The 6,614-nt window shown below is 53.1% G+C and overlaps 1 protein-coding gene across 2 annotated transcripts in view; it reads right to left on the bottom strand.

The window, feature by feature from the left end:
* DNAI2 (dynein axonemal intermediate chain 2) overlaps positions 1 to 2,419 on the bottom strand; it is a 29,813-nt gene extending 27,394 nt beyond the window's left edge. For both annotated transcript variants that reach the window (XM_020872748.2, XM_020872747.2), the window contains exon 1: positions 2,268 to 2,419. The gene's annotated coding sequence lies outside the window, so the exon portion shown is untranslated. The remainder of the gene's footprint in view (positions 1 to 2,267) is intronic.
* Between the last annotated feature and the right edge of the window lie 4,195 nt (positions 2,420 to 6,614).

Consider the following 6,614-nt stretch of genomic DNA (forward strand, 5'->3'; position numbering starts at 1 on the left):
GCCCCCCACCCCTCCACGTCCCAACCCTCGCCCCCCAAGGACTGCCAGACTCTGTAACCACAGGCTACTCATCTCTCCCTCTATTAAAAAGAGACAACTGCCAGGAGACAGCCAGCTCCTAGGGGACACAAGGGGTCTTAAGAACACAAGGAAAGCCTAGGAAGACAAAAATAGCCTCTTTAGCCCAGATCATATTTTTAACAGCTTTGCTTTCCTTCTTGGTGCTTCCCAAGGCCAAGCCAGGAGCGAGAACAGAGGCATTGTTTTCTATCTGGAGGCAGACAGAGAGGACATTTAAAGGCTGGCTGGGTGATGGGAAGACAGCTCATTCAAGGACCCAAAGTGGGCTCTTTTCACAAGCTGGTGGAGGATGAAGATGAATGGTGAGGTCAGAGCTGGTGGGGGGGTGGTCTCAGGAGGTCTCTCCCCGCCCTGGTGAGACAAGTCTCAAAGGCTGGGCTGCGCCAAGCAGTGCCTGAGTAAGGCTGTCTGCAAAGGGGGCTTCCAGGGGAGGCAGGAGCCGCCTCGCTGCCCTCTGGGACTTTGGGGGGAGGAGATGCCACCCGTGGGAACCTCAGCCCCACAAGCATCTCAAACACAAGACCACGTGGAATTAAGAGACAGGCTGCTCTGAATGCCAAATATGCAACCGCCTCCGACATCCTGGGGCAGTCAGATCAGAACCTTCTCCAAACAGAAAAACAAGACTCGGCTTGTGCAATGATAACGAGTGAAGTGATTCCTGGAAAGAACCTCCTTTGGCTTCAGAGAAACGAAAAGATGAGGGACTGGTGGGGGGTGGCTGAGAAGTTCAGTGCAGGAGCTTCACTGGCAGGCAAGTGGAGGGTGGCCACCTTCCCCCACCACTGGACTCCCTGGAGTTACAAAGGTGACAAGGTCTCTCCTTCTTGTCCCTGGGGCAGTCTCCAGTCTTTGTGCTGCATCTGGCTGGACAAAGGACTGTAGGGGGAGGGACTTCCTGCCCTCTTCCTTCTGTCTATGCACCTTCTGGAACTTGCGGTCATAAGGGACTCACTCGCCTTCAAAAGTGGCTGATCTCCCTGGGAATTCCTTCCTGTGCTCCACACTGGGATCAACCTGGGATGAGCTCCAAGAGGTGGAGGCTGAAGACAGCCAGAGGTGGGAGGAGGTCCCCGGACCTGGAGGGTGATGTGGGCCTCTGTTTCCCTGCTCAGCAAACTACAGCATGGTCCCCTTGAGCCAAGACTATGGTCTTTTCTTTTTTTTTTTTGATGTGGTACTAATAGTCATTGGGCTTCCCTAGAGACTCAGTGGTAAAAAATCCACCTGCCAATGCAAGGGATGTGGGTTTGATCCCTGGGTGAGGAAGATTCCCTGGAGAAGGAAATGGCAACTACGGTATTCTTGCCTGGAAAAATCTCATGGACAGAGGAGTCTGGCGGGCTACAGTCTATGAGGTCACAAAAGAGTCAGACACAATTTAGTGACTAAACAACAACAACAATGAATCTTCGTTAATAATGACAGTCCCTGAGAGTAATGATTCCTAATTAGAAGACTGTGGTCTTCTATTCACTCCCGTCCCCAGGGCCTGGCACAGGGGGCCCCCTCCTCCCTTCGTCACATGCTAAACGAGCGATGTGACCCCAATCCGCCAGCACACTCCCCTAGAGGTCTCTTCCCTACTCCTCCTCTTCTGATGAGAAAAAGTCCAGCAAGCTAGCGATGTAGGAGGAAGACACTGGGTCTGAAAGCTGGGAGAAGAATGCACTCGTGTGGCTCAAGAGACTGTGATAAACTGTGAACTTGTTGCAGGAAGAAGGGACTGCGATACCCTAAGGGCATCCGGATACCCACTGGGGATAAGGAATAGGTTAAATGTTGCAGAGGACCCGCCACTGCAGACGGGCTCAGTAACTCGAACGCCCTTCCCTACATTCTAAGCAGAAGGCTCTCCTCTTCACTCGGCTGGGCCGCCCACCACTCCAGCCCCAGGCTGTATTTTCTATCCAGGGGGCTGTAAACCCTTTAGAAGTTCTCCCATCCCCCCACCAGGAGATGGACCGTCTGATGCGGTCCGTCATCAGGACCGGACTGGCCGCAAGGGGTGTAGGAGGCAGGGTGTCTGGAACTTGCTGGGTCCTGGGACTCCGGGAACATCGAGGGCAGCGAGGACTGATGGGCGGGGGACCCTAGGAGCGCTGGTCCCCGGGGTCCATCATCCGGCAGAGCTAGCCCGGAAGGACGCCCCACGAGGAGTTTCTTGCACTAGCGGTGTTTCTCACCCTCTGGGGCTCCCTTTCACTCTCCAGTCTTCTCTTCAGCCGCGGACATCCTCCCCGCGTCCGCCCCTTAACCTCGGTCGGTTCCTGCTGCCGCTGGGGAAGCCCCCGAGTCGCGGAGCTGACTCCAGAGCTTCTCAAACGGCTCCTGAGTTTACTCGTTGCCTAGCAACCCTGGCCGGGGCGGGGCGGTGGGGGGGGGGGGGCGCTCACGACGCAGGGCAGCGCGGAAGGAAGGAAACCTGGAGCACGTGACCCATTAAGCCCTGTTGGAAGCGTCTCTGGTCCCTCCTAAATTAGTCAAGCACCGGTAACGATAAACGTATGTAGGATCGTTGCCAAGGCGCTTATCCAAGTCCACAAGTATGCATTTGGCAAGATTCTCAGAAAATGCAAAATGTACTCAGTGAGCCTAGGAGTCCTGAGCCCTGGGTGAGGCTCTGTTATTGATTTATTCACGATCCAGAAGGTCAATTCCACCCCTTCCTTCAGTTTCCTTGTCTGCTTAATGGGAACTATAACCCCCAGCTTCCTCTCTGTTACCAAAGCCCCTGCACACTGAATAGTAAGCTTAAGTCTGAACCACTCCGTCAGGAAGGAAACTCCTATAGGGTAGGGGCTGGGTGTTTCCGCTCTTAGCTCTTGGTTGCTGGTGAATGAATGAATAAAATGAAATTTCTCATTAGTTAAGACAATAAGGTGAAATAATGCAAACTAAAAGAACCGGATGTGGGGCTAGAAAACATGGGTCTGAATCCCAGCAAGGTGGCTCAAATGGTAAAGAATCTGCCTACAGTGAAGGAGACTTGGGTTCGATCCCCGAGACAGGAAGATCCCCTGGAGAAGGGAATGGCAAACCACTCCAGTATTCTTGCCTGGAAAATTCCACCGATAGAGGAGTCTGGTGGGGAGTCCATGGTGTCACAAAGAGTCGGACACAGCTGAGTGACTTTCACTCACTCACTTGATTGTTCACTAACTGAGTGACGTTGGGCAAGTTGTTTGCCTTTCCTGACTCGTGCCTAGTCACTTGTGCGTGTGTGTTAGTCACTTGGTCGTGTCCGACTCTTTGTGATCCCATGGACTGTAGCCCGCCAGTCTCCTCTGTCCGTGGAATTCTCCAAGCAAGAATATTGGGGTGGGTTGCCATGCCTAGAAGTACATGCCATGCCTCGGAGGACCAGGGGATCTTCCTGACCCAGGGATGGAACCCAAGTCATCTGCATTGCAGGCCTAGTCTTTACTGGGTGTCACCAGAGAAGCCCCACTTAGTTGCTTAGTTGTCTCTGACTCTGCGACCCCATGTACACTAGCCCGCCAGGCTCCTCTGTCCTTGGGATTCTCCAGGCAACAATAGTGGAGTGGGTAGCCATTCCCTTCTCCAGGGGATCTTCCCGATCCAGGGATCTTCCTGACCCAGGGTCTCCTGCACTGCAGGTGGATTCTTTACTGTCTGATCAACGATCCTCATTGGCCAGTGGAGGGGCAGTCGCAGTGCTCAGGATAACTGGGAAGACCAGCTAAGCTGACGTGGCGGTGTGCCCAGGCCGGAGCTGACCACAGAACCTGCACTGGAGGCCAGCTCTCTGCCTCCCACGGCCAGGGATCTAACCTGAGTTCAGAGACGGCTGTTGGAGATCTGGGCCTGGGCGGACCATGTGTCATCCAAGAAGTGGGATTTGGGGTTGGAATGGATAGAGCCTTGACAAATGGTTATGAGCTGCGGGGGGGAAGGAGAGGGGAGATGATTCCAGATCGAAGGGGAGGGCAGCAATGTGAGCCAGGGAGAGGCAGTTGTCATGGAATAAAGGCGTTTTGGGAGGTCCCTGCTGGGGGCCGGTGAGAGAGGAGTTTACAGAAGTCATCTGGGGATCTGAGAGGCAGTGTAGGCTCCTGGCCAGCTTCTGGGGATTCTGTGAAAGGACAGTGGAAAGCAAACATCCCTCCCTCAGGCTCCCCAACTTCTCCATAAATGTGTTTCACCACTACCTGGCCTGTGCAACAGATTTCCCCTTGAGATGGCGCTTTGCCCAACTGCACCAACCAGTGGCAAGCCCATAGTGACCGTTGCCATCAGCTGCCCCTGCCATCAGTTGGTCGGGGGCAACTCAGACACAAAACGTCCGGAAGAAGTGGACCGGCTCCATCCTGGGGCGCTGGCTGGCTGGGGCTGCGATCGCAGATGCCCTCCTCACTGCTCCCCCCACTCTGGGATGCTGAGGCTCCCTGCACGCAGGGAGGTGAGGGGGAGTGGGTGGAGAGAAGTAGAAAAGTCGAGAGGAAAACTGCAGCCTTCCTTCCTGTATCATTGCAATGACTTATTACAGGCTTCTCACCCACCCTCACTCAGAAAGCCTGCTTGCTGCCAACCGCCAGCGGGCAGCTCCGCTCACTGGAAAAACAGGCAGCACCCATGGGCGGGCCCGTCTCAGTCACCCTGGGAAGCCAGCAATAGAGCATGTAATTAGAAGTAAGCACAAGGGTCCAATTTTAAAAACTGCAGCGTCTTCCAGAGCTCCACTCAATCACAACAGACCTGGCAGCTTTTTATTTTTGTTGTTAAATGACCCAGTGACTAATCACCATCCAGATTCTTATTTATTTGGGTGTGCTGCGTCCTTATTGTGGCAGGTGGGATCTTCAGTTGCAGCGTGTGGGATCTAGTTCCCTGACCTGGGATCGAACACGGGCCCCCTGCATTGGGAGCTCGGACTCTTAACCACTGGACCACCAGTGAAGCCCCCGCAACTGAAGCTCTCTACTGAGAGCAGCCCCTAGCCCTGGACATCCCCAAGGCCAGTGAACAGTCCATTGCAATGTTGTCCCGCCAGCCTCTTTATCCATTGTCATCGTGATAAAGTACACATAAAATCCACCACCTTAACCATTTTTAACTGCTCAGTTCAGTGGTGCTAAGAACCTTCATACTGTTACACAACCATCACCACCATCTATCTCCAGAGCTCTTCATTTTGCAAATCTGAAACTCTATTCCGGTTAAACAGTAAGGCCCCACTCCCCGCTCCCCGAATTCCCAGCAGGCACAATCCTACTTTCTATCTCTATGATTCCGAGTACTTTAAGTACCTTGTAGAAGTGGAATCATGGGGCTTCCCAGGGAGTGCTAGTGGTAAAGAACCCACCTGCCAATGCAGGAGACGTAAGAGATGCTGGTTCAGTCCCTGGGTTGGGAAGACCCCCTGGAGGAGGGCATGGTAACCCACTCCAGTAGTCTTGCCTGGAGGATCCCATGGACTGAGGAGCCTGGCGGACTGCAGCCCATGAGGTCACAGAGAGAAAGGTGACTGAAGTGACGAGCAGCAGCAGAAGTGGAATCAGGGTTTTTTTTTTTTTGGTAACTGACTTATTTCACTTGGCAGAATGTTTTCTAGGTTCATTCATGTTGCAGGTGTTGGGCCCTCCTCCCTTTTTAAGACTGCGTAATATTCCATTGGGGACAAAGCACATTTTACTTTGTCATCTATTAATGGACACTACAGTTGCTTCCACTTTTTCCTATTGTAACTAACGGTGCTATAAACATGGGGGTACAAATATTGAGACCATTCTTTCAATTCTTTTGGGAAGTGGAATTGCTGGATCATATGGCAATTCTATTTACTTAATAGAATTTATTAATTTTTAATTTTTTGGAAGAACCTCCATACTGTTATCCAAAGCAGCTGTACCATCCCTTGTTCCCACGATGGCGCACTCAGGTCCACTCTGGCAGCTGCTCCAGAATCAGTGTGAATGACAGCCTCAGGCGTCAGCCTGCCAAGCCCTCCCAGGCTGGCTCAGACACACGAGATGCTGCAAGGAAGGACTGAAGGGCTCCGTGTGTCGCGGGAGCCCGGGCGCAGACAGGAAACCCGTGGGGGTGGAGAGTTTCGGAAGAGGCGGAAGCGAGGACCTGCCGCCAGGCTGGGAGAGGTGGCCGGCCCTGTGACCCTGGCCCAGGCCCGAATCATTACCCCAGAGGTGCCCACCTGGGTCATGGGTTACACTCCTGACTTTGACACGTGCTCCAACTAAGTCCTTTCTCTTTACACCTCTGGCTTTTTTTATTTACAAAACGACTTGGGACAGTTCCTGGCACTTTGGAGGTTACTCAATAAATGCCGCTTGTGATCAGCAATCCTAGAAGCAATCACCTCCAAGAGGAGCTTTGGAGACTCCGGCAGAAAGGAGGCCTGATTTTGATCTTGACGAGCAGCAAGGTGAGGCCCTGTCTCTATTTTTCTGTTTTTTTCCAACAGCCCTGTCTTTAAATCCTCAACACTGAAACCCACTCTGAACCCCACCTCGAGTATAACCCAGCTAGTAGGTGCCATCAGCTACCTTCATCAT

Source organism: Odocoileus virginianus, chromosome 17 (genome assembly GCF_023699985.2).
Source record: "Odocoileus virginianus isolate 20LAN1187 ecotype Illinois chromosome 17, Ovbor_1.2, whole genome shotgun sequence".
NCBI classification, from domain to species: domain Eukaryota; kingdom Metazoa; phylum Chordata; class Mammalia; order Artiodactyla; family Cervidae; genus Odocoileus; species Odocoileus virginianus.